Source organism: Syngnathoides biaculeatus, chromosome 13, assembly GCF_019802595.1.
Source record: "Syngnathoides biaculeatus isolate LvHL_M chromosome 13, ASM1980259v1, whole genome shotgun sequence".
Classification (NCBI taxonomy): domain Eukaryota; kingdom Metazoa; phylum Chordata; class Actinopteri; order Syngnathiformes; family Syngnathidae; genus Syngnathoides; species Syngnathoides biaculeatus.
Window position 1 is genome coordinate 3,784,200 of NC_084652.1, and position 13,563 is coordinate 3,797,762.

General features: G+C 41.2%; 1 long non-coding RNA gene across 5 annotated transcripts in view; it reads right to left on the reverse strand.

Moving 5' to 3' along the window:
• Nucleotides 1–13,563, reverse strand: part of LOC133510685 (uncharacterized) — a 101,382-nt gene that overhangs the window by 55,606 nt on the left and 32,213 nt on the right. For 4 of the 5 annotated variants that reach the window (XR_009797677.1, XR_009797678.1, XR_009797679.1 and 1 more), the window contains one exon: nucleotides 8,525–8,575. This is a non-coding gene — a long non-coding RNA (uncharacterized LOC133510685). Of the gene's footprint in view, nucleotides 1–1,292; nucleotides 1,728–8,524; nucleotides 8,576–13,563 lie in introns of those variants that run through there. The other variant, XR_009797676.1, reaches the window with a different exon arrangement.

Consider the following 13,563-nt stretch of genomic DNA (forward strand, 5'->3'; position numbering starts at 1 on the left):
ATATTTGCAACAAATCTACATATACATTTTCCAATAACCTGGCTGCTTTCTGATTTTTTTTTATAACTCTGAAAGGGTGGGACATGCTATTATGTTATAAAAACAACAACAATAACAAAAAAAAAAAAAACAGGGTCCAAACTAATTTGGTTGTTTTATTTGGGAAATCGGTTTGAACATACGTTTTGGTGTTAACCTGTTACAATCTTATTATTTACTGGTCTACAATTTAAATTGTCTTCACATCCAGGTGTTTAATTGGCCTTTTTAATTATAATTTTGGTTTACTACTACTACTACTACTACTACTACTACAACAACAACTACCACTACTACCATTACTAATAGTCGCTTTGGTGACCCAGGTAAGACAAGTTACATGCAATTGTTATTATTAATATTTTACAATCAACACTGAGAATTGAGCATGTTTATTTAGCTTCCTCAGTCAGTGAACCAAATAAAAAAAAACAATTTAAAGGACAAGCAAAAAAAATAAATAAAAAGGCTCTAAGGAGAATGTTTAAAATGGAATATTAATACACTATCTCCTTATACTCTGATGTCATAATATCGGACGTTCTATTGGTTCTATCGCATGAGTCGATTGGGTCTTGTAACTTATATAGAAACAAGTGCGGGGTTTTTTTTGTGTGCGTGGTCCAGCTCACTATTGTCAACGATTAAAAACTGGCTGCAGGTACCCAATCATATCATCGTAACCAGGGATGAGTGGAACAATTGAACCTATCACCGGGCTTAACATCCTTTTTTTATCATGCTTGTTATTTTGTCCATGACGCCATCCACAAAAATCACACTTGCTGAGGTGAGGCTCAATTTGGAACCCCCTCATGTCACGCCAAGAAACACTCCTTGTCTCAACAACAGACTATCGGCATCTGGCCAATCCGCGCGAAACGTCATGTGCCAAACACACTTTTCTCTCATTAGCCGTTGTGAAAGGGATTGTAGTACATTTTTGTTTATTGAAATAGTGAGGCCGGATTTATTATTTCCCCTTGTGGAGGAAATGTGGACACTTATTAAACACCTTATACTTGGGACACTTGAACAAGACGGAAAAAGCAATAGGAACGCGGAGAAGAATGGAGAATGGGAGTGCGTGGGATTTTATCTAGAGGCAACACCCGGCGCGGAGCCAAGGGCTTCAATAAAGGTCATGACGCCGACTATTGCCATTTATAATGGAAGAAGCACATCACTCATCAACTTCCCTTTAATAGGTGACAAAAAGTAAGGCAGATTTACATGAGGTATTTATCTCGTGGGTTAGTCCAATCAGCTGCCTGTAAACTGCCTTATTTGTAGCTCCCCAGCCTTCGTGCCAACACTTTTTTTTTTTTCCAGAAACACATACTTCACATTTTTGACTCTGCAAGCAGCAAAGCACCTGCTGCCATTTTTCTGTTGACCCGTTCTTGTTCTTTCGAGCTCCGGCGAGGCCATTTGGCTTGGGTTCCGAATAGTACGAAGGACTCGGTGTCTGCACGTAAGCCGGAGAGGTTATTTATGAGCAGCAGTGTTGACGGATGGACAAAGAACCCGCTGCTTTCTGGCAGCTCGGCAGGACATCTTCAGTTTTCAAGGTCTTCAAACTGCCGCGCTGGGTTGTACATCAGTCAGGTCGTCTGGTTCTTTGTACGCTCTTTCTTTGAAAGGTGCAATTGGTGCCTGGATGTCCATCTTGTTTTTTGCACTGAAATCTGATCATTAGGTTTTAAACATGTGATATATCTAAATTCTAACCTCACCCGTATTGTAACCCGTTCCCCAAGGCTAAGCCGAACCTTTATCCAATCCTAGCCTTAACCCTAACTTGTAACTTTAGCCCAAACTCAACACTAATAGCAGGAAAAACAGTTATGGTGTTTAAACTTCTCAACTAATTTCCGAACTAACTGTGAACATAAACCGACACAACAGAGGCTAAACACCGGCTGAGACCAGAATGCAAGGTTTAACACCTGAGATTTACTATCTGTGCCTGTTTTTTTTTTTTTTTTTTTTGCATTAGCTACTGAGTCAGTGAAGAAGTTCATTGCCTATTCTACAGTAAATGTTTCCTGCAAGTGGCTGGTGAACAGAACAGAAAATAATAAAAGGATAGATGATCACTGATTCAGATTCTAATTACAGTATCTGTTTGATGGAATCCAGTTACGTTAATATCCTGCTTCACTTGGTTCTGTATGAATGACAAAGGCTAGAGTTTCTCTTCGCCCACAACCACATTTTGTGTTGGCAAATCACATTTGACGATGTTTACATTGAAAACAGTGTTATTTCGAAATAAAAAAGCACCTTTTTCCCATCCACATTACAGAAATTCTTCATCAACTTTGGGTTTTCACGTCACCTTTTATTACTCTAAGTGAATTTCTCACTTGTCTGAAGTACTCCAGGCTTAGTGTAATGATTAAACATTGTATGTCCTGGAGGAACGCCACATTTTTTATATTGTGGGATTTGCGCAGTAGCAGACCTCTCGCTGGTTTCCCGCGTTCTTAGAGTGAAGTTGACTCCATGTTCTGACATCAGCTGCCGACCAAAGCTGTCAAACAGACTTCAAAACATGCACTTAGGCGAGAGCGCACACTCCCTTTTCCCACATCCCATCCCAGAGACCTTTATGTTGTCCACACAATGGAAATCCAAACACACAAGAAAGAAGTTTTTCTCCCATGCAAATGTGAAATCCATACAGGAAGGAGCAAAAATATGCCGTTAGAGATTCGCCGTACGCCCAAAGAAAACAACATTCTGCAAAGTGCTCGAGCCTCGACATCCTGCGGCCTTTTCGTTCGGGCTGCCAGCAGAACATCAATTTGACAAATACCGAAGGATGTGACCTCCTGATCTGAACCCAGACTTACCTTAAGACCGTGGCCAGCTCAAGTCTCATCACGCCTACCATCACTTGTGGTTCGAGTGTAATGGACAAATATCAAAACCACAACGTTTTATGGGCTCCATCAAACTTTACACTTATAATTTCCCCTAAACTTGGTTTTAAGGAACGGACTGTTCAGAAGACAGTGTGTAATTACATCCTATCACAGGGCGGGTCTCTGTTTGGATTAGCTATATCAGTTAGCAGATAATATGGACTTGTGTGGCATTTCGCCATTATCGAAAATGAATAATTATTTAAAAAAAAGAAAAAAAAAACGCACCTGATACATAACAAATGACAAACGACATCCACATCTTTATCTCCGTGCGTTTGACCGTCATTTCAGTTTTCTACTTGAAGTTTATCTTCTGACATTTTAAGGTAAACACTGGGCAACAGATAGCATCACCGGTCCCAGCGGGCAGGGGACAGGCTGTGGGAAAGTATATACAGTCCGAGTGGTACTGCAATGATGATCACCCCCCCCCTCGGATGGGACCGTAATTGCTTGTCTGAACACCTCCTCCCAGTCTGACAGACACTGTCGCCTGGAACCAATCAGTTGGAAAAAAAGGGCTACAGTATCTACCCAGCCTTCAATATTCTACAGCACTTGTCTTCATAAGGGTCCTAGCAGGTACACCCTGGACTGATTAGTGGCAACTCATAGACAGCTATTTACACTGACATGAACACCCATTGACAATTTAGTCTCCCATGAAGCTAATATGCACGGTTTTGGAATGTGGTAAGAAGTACCTGAAGAAAATCCAACTCAAGCGCTGAGAGAACATCCAAATTCTGAGCTGTGATTAAAACCCAAAATCCCAAAATTGAGAGGGAGGCATGCTAACAACAAGGCTCTGGAGACTGTCCCAATCAAAGTCTATTAGGGTTAATATTAATGGCCCGTAAAGTAAATTTTCTCCCATCCTAAAAGTTCCAAGTATCAAAAGATATAAAATTAGTGTCTTCTGCACCAAGCTGCTCAGTTCACAATGGAAAATTCCACCCATACTGTCCTGCTACTCAGCACATTTTTGTTCATGTAGCGGTTGTCGTTTGATTTGGTAGGGTGGACCCAGACACTGTTCTCTGTTGATTGGTTGACTGAAATCTTTACTTCCACATGGAGGGTGGCACAATGGTATGTAAATAGCAGAAACGAAGGATAAGAAAAAGGGAATTTTAATGAAGGCGTATGTTTTCCCAGTTCCCGTTTTCTTTGTTGAAATTTGTGGTGAAAATTAAATTGTAAGTTGAGGATATCTAATTTAAATATATAATACAAATGATCAGGTCACTGATAGTGTAGTGGTACACATGCCTGACTTTGGTGCAGGCAGCATAGGATCGATTCCCACTCAGGGATGGTGTCGCTATATTCCCTGCAACTGACGGGCGTCCAGTTAAGGGTGTAGTCTGCCTTTCACTCAATGTTAGCTGGGATAAGCACCAGGTGAGCCTGGTGTGGAGAAGTAGCTTGGACAATGTACATGGACATATACATGCTCATTCTTGGCGATTGTTGCTGATGTCCTATTCAGTGGTTAAGTATTAACAGTTTGTATTTTCATTTTTCGGGGCACAATATCCTGAGTAAAGCGTAAATTAGCATTTAAAAATAAAATGAAATAAGATGGAAAAATCCAACAAAAAAGGAAAAAAAAAAAAAAAAGCAGAGTGAGTATACGTTTTGCCTCTCTCCAGAATATAAACATCGATAATCACGCCACATAATATAAAATAATCTTCAGTTGACACGTTGAGAACATGTAGGCAAGACTCCTTGCCTTAACATTCTCGTACATGAGTGATTCCTGCTTTTTTGGTGTTAAGTGTTCAAAAGTAACCACCAAATGGTTGTATGTGAACTGATTTTTTTTTTTTTTAACCGAGAGCCCTACAATTATTAACTGTTTTCAGATGGGAAATGGGGAGGTGTCTATTTGAGTAAGGTGTTTATTAGTCTTAAATACCCATAGGACATGGCCAGGATTTGAGGAAAAAACTGTTATTGTTTTGTAAGACTGAACGGACAATGCTGTTTTCCCCCCACAATATACAACATCTGTTAGCAGGTATTTCTTTGACTTTTCAAGGCATTAATATGCACCTTTTTGGAAACTAACCATCCATACACTCAAGCACTACAGTTCTTGGTAAAAAAAAAAAAACAAAAAAAAAAATAGCCATTACTTTGTAGTTCCAGCATTGGTCATAAAATGATCACGCATCCTGGCTCAAGGGAAAACATTGAAGCAAACCGTATATTACTTTGGGCAGTAAAAATATAGTTGTCGTCAAATTTTAGGACGCAACATCTTCCCGGTCTGTTTCTTTTTAAGTTCAGGATCAGGTGATCTGGGATTTCTCCTGTAAATTTGATTGCCGGTTATCGTAAAACTAAAAAGGCATTATTGGCAGGGGAACCATTGACAAATTGTAAAGCTGAATTTTCCTTTTTAAAGCAGACATGTAACACTTATGAATGAGTCACAGAGCTGCGGCCCGGATCTGGTAAACACATTGACTTGCTCAGCGCTCAGTGTTCCTGACAGTAAACACGGATCCGTCTTGCACATCCACTACTGGATGATAAAACACTGAGAAAATGTCGTTTATATTTTGTATGACAAATTACGGCCATTGCCGAAGGTGCCAGCCATTTAGAGGCAAGTTTCCATTCTTTCCGGGACGCTCCCTCGACATAACTAGCTCTCGTAATGTCTCAAAACAACAAGTTCTTGCCATTGAAAACTAATGTTCAGCTCATGGAGTTTTACAGATAAATAAAAAAAACATCAAAACTGATCTTCCGACTGAATTTTTTTTGCTGATCACCTCCCAATTGGCTATCATTCTGTTTCATATCACAGCCATGGAGTTCAATCCAACGGGGTGCTGACCACATCAATAGGGCTTTGCCATTGCAAATATCGGAACATATATGACTGTGGGCCTGACTTTTCTGAGCAGATCACAAGGGAAATAAATTACTCACCTACATGTCACCCCAGGATAATCAATCATCGATGAAAAAATGTAATTCTAGACTGAATTTTCTGTTTTCATTACTTAAACAACCTTTACAAGCATTATTAGCACAAAAATCTCTTCTGAAAATAAACTAGAGGATAGCTGGGAGTTAAAATATTTCCCTGCCGCTATTTTCCAGGACTTCTGATTACAAACTCAATTTGTTGTTGAACATATCCATACAACAATTAAATACAGGATTAATTAAGTATATGCTATTCGATTATGTCTGTTTGGTGTGCTGTACAGTGAAATCAGGGAGCAGGTGGAGGGACAATTAGAAAGATGGAGGCACATACTGGAAAGGAGAGGAATGAAGATTAGCCGAAGTAAAACAGAATACATGTGCATGAATGAAAGGGGCAGTGGGGGAAGAGTGAAGCTCCAGGGAGAAACGATGGCGAGGGTGGACGATTTCAATTACTTGGGGTCAACAATCCAGAGCAATGGAGAGTGTAGTAAGGAAGTGAAGAAACTGGTCCAAGCAGGTTGGAACAGCTGGCGAAAGGTGTCTGGTGTGTTATGTGACAGAAGAGTCTCTGCTAGGATGAAGGGCAAAGTTTACAAAACAGTGGTGAGGGCGGCCATGATGTACGGATTAGAGACCGTGGCACTGAAGAAACAACAGGAAGCTGAACTGGAGGTGGCAGAAATGAAGATGTTGAGGTGTGACCAGGTTGGATAGGATTAGAAATGAGCTCATTAGAGGGACAGCCAAAGTTGGATGTTTTGGAGACAAGACTCGAGAGAGCAGACTTCAATGGTTTGGACATGTTCAGAGGCAAGAGAGTGAGTATAATGGTAGAAGAGTGCTGAGGATGGAGCTGCCAGGCAAAAAAGCGAGAGGAAGACCAAAGAAAAGGTTGATGGATATGGTGAGGGAGGACATGAAGACTGTGGGTGTTACTGTGGAAGATGCACGAGATAGGCTTCGATGGAAAAAAAGAAGGTACACTGTACATGTTTTTGACATAACAGCTGAGGGATTCCATAGCTATGATGTGGCCCGGAATGAAAATTAGTTTGACACCCCTGTTTTAGAGACAACCGAGAAATGGGCCTTTACTGACTTTGATCAGAAGAGAGAAAAAAAATGCTTCAAATGGGCAGATTATTGGTGCCTGCCATTCCCGCTTTAGATCAGGGACTCCAAATAGGTGGTGCACAAGAACAGTAATGGCAACGTCATGGTAATGGTAGAAATGGTTAAAAAAAAAAAAAATGTTGGCTATATTACATGTTCTGAGCATAAAGCGGATGGGAAATGGACCACGAAAAAAAAACAAACAAAAAAAAACAGCCACTTACTCGTGACGGCAAACTGAAGAGATTTTAAGAGCGTGGCCTCAAACTTGGCACCGCAGATGGCAGACAGTCACGAAGCCATCGCAGGCAATAAACAACGAGTCACACAAATGTACTGTACACTTCGCATGCAACACAGTCACCGGTTCACTTAAGCGGCTGGCTGAAATCGTACTCCCCTTGGCCTGACGCTTGACATATGGCATCATTTCTTTTTGCCTGCAAACACGTCGCCGTAGCCTAATGCATGTTATCAATATAACCCTCACAAATTACACCATCCAGGGCGGATCCAAGTAAACTATTCTCACGGCCAACTTGCGTTTGAGACAATGGAAACGCTTTGAGGACCCCTCCCTGTTGCGGCGTCAGAAAACTGCACCCTCTTTACGTCAGCACTGCACCACAATTAAAACAATCTACCGAAGACAAAGGCCATTGGCGGGTGACAGAACGGCTTGCATCGTATTGATCTTCTTGACCGCCGGCGTGATCGCAACGTTAAGATCAGGGCTTTCATTGAAGAATTACGTCATGACTGCAGCTAACATGCATTGAGAAATGGACTAAATAACACAATTTCATACAGTGAACAAATCACTCTAAACAAATCTTAAAACTTGAAATGGATGTTTTCCTCTTCTATCCATTATGGTTTCAATACAGAAGACTAAATCTGATTTTTATAAGAAACGAACTTGTATTAAAAATAATTGCAGCAGGTGACTAACAGCAAGCCGACAGTCTCCATTCGATAAAGATTTCTGTTCACTTTGTCCAGTGAGGGAGCAAAATTCAAAATGTAAAAGTTTCCATACACAGGAACATATTTAACAACATTGAAAATGATGTGCAAAAGCAGTAAATCCTTATCTAGCCTTGTATATTCTTATAAAATCATCACAGATCAGTATAATTCCAGGTGGCTTGATAGATGACTAGTTTAGCAAAGCTGCTTGCAAGTTAATTCCATTTCCTGTCCTTAACAAAATTCTTAATATCCCACGTGGGAACTCGCTGAGACAAATTGTAAAGCTGAATTGTATCCTTAATTGTAGTCCTTCAATTCATTTTGCACATTGGATTTTTTGGCATCATAATTCAGTAATTTTTAAATTACAGTAATAATATCTATTTATAATTCTACAATGAACACATTTACAGTTCATAACTACATAATGACCCCAAATGCTTATAACGACTTTGACTCATTTTAATTAATTGTTATGAGCTTTGACATTCTGAACCCGTGTTCCCACTTACCTTAGATGTAAAAGGGTGTTCACAAACGGCTTTGTAGGTACTCGCCCGCTTCTAAAATGACAAAAATGCACATATTAGATCTTCCCGACCGCATACCAGCATCTCGAGTAAGATTGATGCGGTGTTTACGGCGGTCTTAGCGTGGCTCAGGCCTGCCGGTTCAAAGCGCTGTCCCGAAAACAAAGGGAGATGGAAAACGACCTGCTCGACTCTGCGGTGTGAAATCGCTTCGGGGTCACACGTGTTTCCGTTTACCCGCCTCACCTTGAGGCTTAAGAAGACGGGGTAGAGAGCACGTGATGGTGCCGCAGACCCGCTTTGGGAGCCACCTTGCCAGCCCAGATGCAAGCTTTTTTTAGAAGCCAAGTGCGATGCTAATGATTTCTGCCTGCCTGCGATCGTAACATACCTTTGGCTGAGGATAGAACGACCTTATTACGCTCCAGTTGGAGAACATTTCGTGGCTTCGCCAAAAATTCACATTCAAGCTGTTATTGACAGTTTCTCCGGAGAGCGCCAAGACAGACATTTTTACACTTAACCGCGTTGATTGCACATTGCAAAATATGCACTTGATCTCTTTCCGCGGATGGTAGAACACTTGAGAGAAGACGGTCAGATGTAGGTCATTCAATGTGTAGAATATTTCTCTTTTTGGGTTTTCTGCGATAAGATGAGTGAGGCTATCCAGACCCCTGCTGCTCTCCCTCCCGAGATAAACGCTTCCTTTTTTTGAAAAGTCCCACTCGTCATCTAGCCGAAGTGCTTCATCAGGAAAAGTTTACATTACAGTATATTCAATAACACCAGTCTTCACGCTAATTCTATCAGTCGCCGGGAATAAGGATTCAACCCGACTGTGAATAGTAAATTTCTGCTAATAATTTAAACTCCCCCAAAGGTGATTATAAGTTCCTATATCAATAGTCAGACCATGAACTAAGATACTAACAACTTTAACAGCATTTGAAATGCTTACAAACATCTATCCAGTCTTTGAGCCGCTTATCCTCACAAGCATCGCAGGAGTGCTGGAGTCTATCCCAGTTATCAATGGGCAGGAGACGGGGTACACCCTGAACTGATTGCCAGAAAAATTGCCAGGCATATAGAAACAACCAACCTTTCGCGCAATTTAGACTTTCCAATGTTGTTGGGATGGGGGAGGAAACTTCAGTGTTTGAAAACCCACGCAGGCACGGGGAGAATATGCAAAATATGGCTGAATTGTGCATGACCGGGCAGCACCGTGGTATCCCAGAGCGGCGGTTCGGAGTTTGAATCCCAGCCCTGCCTGTGTGGAGTTTTCATGTTCATGTATTAATCTTGGAAGGACTTTTGTGATGTACTCTTTTGGCGTAAGAGTGGCTCCCAAGCAGATGATTGGATAATAGTGACGAGGACAGGTGACGTCAATGGATGAATAACGGAACAAAACAACTAAAAACCTAATAAACAAGCAGTGGGATGATTTTCCACCGGGTTTCATTTCAGCATTACAAAAGGAACATCACAGTGGCAGATTCCCCTTCTCTTTCAACCTAAATCATCTTTTTGAATGATCATTTACATAACTTTCAAGTCCCACAATAAACAGACCAACACAGCGAGACGTCATTTTGAGTGAAAACAGAACATAATGACGATGAAAAGCAGATGGTCCAGAAAAGTCCAAAATGGTGAACATGTCCAAATATAGAGTGCCGAGACCTCGGACCATTGGTATGAGGTCAGAATATTTTACATTTTGGTGATTGTGAATAATTGCGGGACATTTCTTCCAATACCTAAAAGGATTTTTGACGGGGTGTGGTTTGCTATTGGAGAAGCTGAGCACAGTTCTCCTTATAGGGGCAAAGGTTTTGATACAGCTCATACTGGATCGGATCACATTATGCAGGTACAAATGAGTGTGTGTAAGGTTGAACATTTGACGACAGATGGGGGGCTACGATGACCGCATTTTGACCTCGTGGTTAACCTGTCTGCCAACACAATTCTGAAGTTCAGGGCTCAAACCTTCGCTTGGCCTTCCTGTGTGGGTTTTCTGATGATACTTCAGCTTCCTCCCAGATATCTCCAAAGAATGGTAGGTTCATTGAAGACCAAACTATTCGTATGCATGAGTGGTTGTTGGTCGAAATGTACCCTGCGATTGAGTAACAATCAGTCCAGTGTGTAAGGCCATCTTTTGCCCAAAGCCAGCTGAGATAGGCTCCACCTTCCTGTAACCTTGAACACGATAAGATGTATCGTAAATGGACAGATGAATGAATTGATCATTGTTTGTGTCTGCCATCGCTATCCATTTCCTTTCACATTTGTTTCCATTGAGGAGGCAGGCGACCTAACGCCTCCTTCAGCTGACATTTGGGTACAAGCCAGGGTACACCCTGGAGTGGTTGCCAGCCAATCGCTGTGGACATACAAACAAACAATCATTCGAGTTCATATCGATGGACAATGTAGGGTCTTTAATGAAACTAATATGCATATTTCGGAAATGTGGGGGGAACCCAGAGCACCTAAAAGACACAACCCATTGGGTCTCCTGACTCTGAGTCAGATGTGTGAACCAATAACTACTGTATCATGGATCTTCCTCAGAAATGAAAAAAAAAAATCCACCTAAATGCGCTACCTGACGGCTCAATCCCTAGCACCCTTCTACCAATATACCCACTCTCTCGTCTCTGGACGTCTCCAAACCATCAAAGTCTGCTCTCTCGAACCTTGTCTCCAAAACATCCACCCTTGGCTGTCCCTCAAACGAGCTCATTTCTAATACTATCCAACCTTTTCACTCCGAGCGAGAACCTCAACATCTTCACTTCTGCTACCTCCAGTTCTGCTTCCCGTTTCTTCTTCAGAGCCACCGTCTCTAATCCGTACATCATGGCCGGCCTCACCGCTGTTTTATAAACTTTGCCCTTCATCCTAGCGGAGACTCTTCTGCCGCATAGAACACCAGACACCTTCCCCCAACTGTTCCACCCCGCTTGGACTAATTTCACTTCCTTACCACACTTTCCATTGCTCTGTATTGTTGACCCCAAGTACTTGAAGTCATCCATTATTATTATTATTATTCATTATTGATACGGTTCTGCTACAGCTATTTTGCTGGCTTCCCTGCATGAAAGAGAACCCTGTGATTGCCTGGCAAACCGTCCAGGCCGTAGCCCACCTCATTCTGTAGTCAGCAAGCTTCAGCTCACCCATGACTCTCCTCCGGACAATCGCTATGGAGTTTAAATAGACAAATGGGTCTGCGTGAAGGGCTTTCAAAAAACATGTTCCTCATTGTTACCAATGCAATTAAGATTTGGAGAATCCTCCCCTCTCTCTCTTTGCACTCCCTCATGTTGCATTTAATATGTATTGACGCTGGAGCACTGCCTCCAAGCCAGATACCATATTGGAAACAGACTTCACAGCAACAGATTACATTTATAGACACAATTACATCAAATGGGGCCACCCATGAATGTCAAAACTGATGGAAACTCTAGAGCAGACAAAAGGTCTAAGGAGGGTCAACAATTGCTAGTTTGTGGATCATATCTACAGTATGTAAAACTATATAAACCCACTAGGCTGTCAAATAATGTCTGGAAATAGTATTCAGTCTCAACCTGTAGCAGACAGGACGACAAATGCAACAACTTCAGGCAATTTTATAATTACGTTTTTTTTAAACAAAAAAACACGACATCAGTACTGCTGTGGTGTGTTCAATGGCAATCAGTTCTTTTGATGCAATCCAGATGTGTGTTCGGTTCGAGCTTTGAACAAGACAGGCATGGTGAGAAGAAGAAGGCAGTAGGTCAACCCTGCAAAATCCTCAAACAAACTGAAAAATCCCCTTTGTATGAAGACAGATGGGTGGAAAATCTCCATTATTTAGACAGCAATTTACTTCATGTGGTGTTGCCTGCGTAATGACTGAACAGTACAGTGGATACCTCGAAAGTCACTGAAGTCAAGCAAAAGGTATGGAGAAAATATGGAAAGTTCAAACGGCAAACAAAAGTTTATTTCCTTCATCTTCTGGTAACTTATTTTTACACTTCGGCAACAGTTAGAATTCTTTAAGATGCACTTTAAAAATAATTACTAATGAAAAAAAAAACACTTATTGTTTCATTATAAATACCCACTTCCTTGGTATACCTCGGACAAAATTCATAAATGTTCAACCTGTGCAAGCAATATTTATGATCGCAAATCATTGTGTGTTGGGAAAAAAATATATATAGAAAACATGGTTGTCCGCCATTCTTGAAACCCAAACACTGCACAACAGTTCAGTAAGATTCAGCTGAGTCGCCTGATCTGCGAATAATAACTGCAGAAAAAAAGATATTTTGCTTTGACAATGAAAGGTGGCATTTGCCAATAAAGTCATTTTTAAAATCTGAAGATGGCAAAAAAGTCACATCACACAGGCGGTATAACGCATCCCAGTACAACAGGTGGCACCAATCCGAAATGAACGTCAGAAAAGGCAAATCAATAACCAACTGCAGAATGCATGCCAAAGCATTAGGTGGCACTACAATGGCAATAGAAGACCATTACTGTATAGCCAATCACAAGCATTTGTCTATAAACCCAAATAGCGGTAGTTTCAAAATAAGGGAAAAAGGTACTTTATGTGTTGGCTGAGAGGTTTGTCCTAAATATCACACTTGAACATAAAATTAACAAAATCAAAAAGCTGAAACTGAGCAAAAACTCGACTTGTGAACCAAAATAAGAGCTGGCCTGAAAACTGTGCTGGTTGGCTTTCCAGTAATCCACCGACTGTTTCAGCACTGTGTTGCCAAAACTCACAGGAATGTGTTGCTTTGGAAGTTTGGAAGGTGTGTTCCCAAGGAAAAATGACATCTAAAAAAAGGTGCTTTTCGCTAACAGTCGAGTGAAAATATTAGTCACAGAGATGAACCTCGGAAGCCAACACCCCCTGATGTAGCTCGGAATTTGTCCGAGAATTTGTGAAGGGGGGGGCTTTAAAGGTGCACAGAGTTTCAAAATTG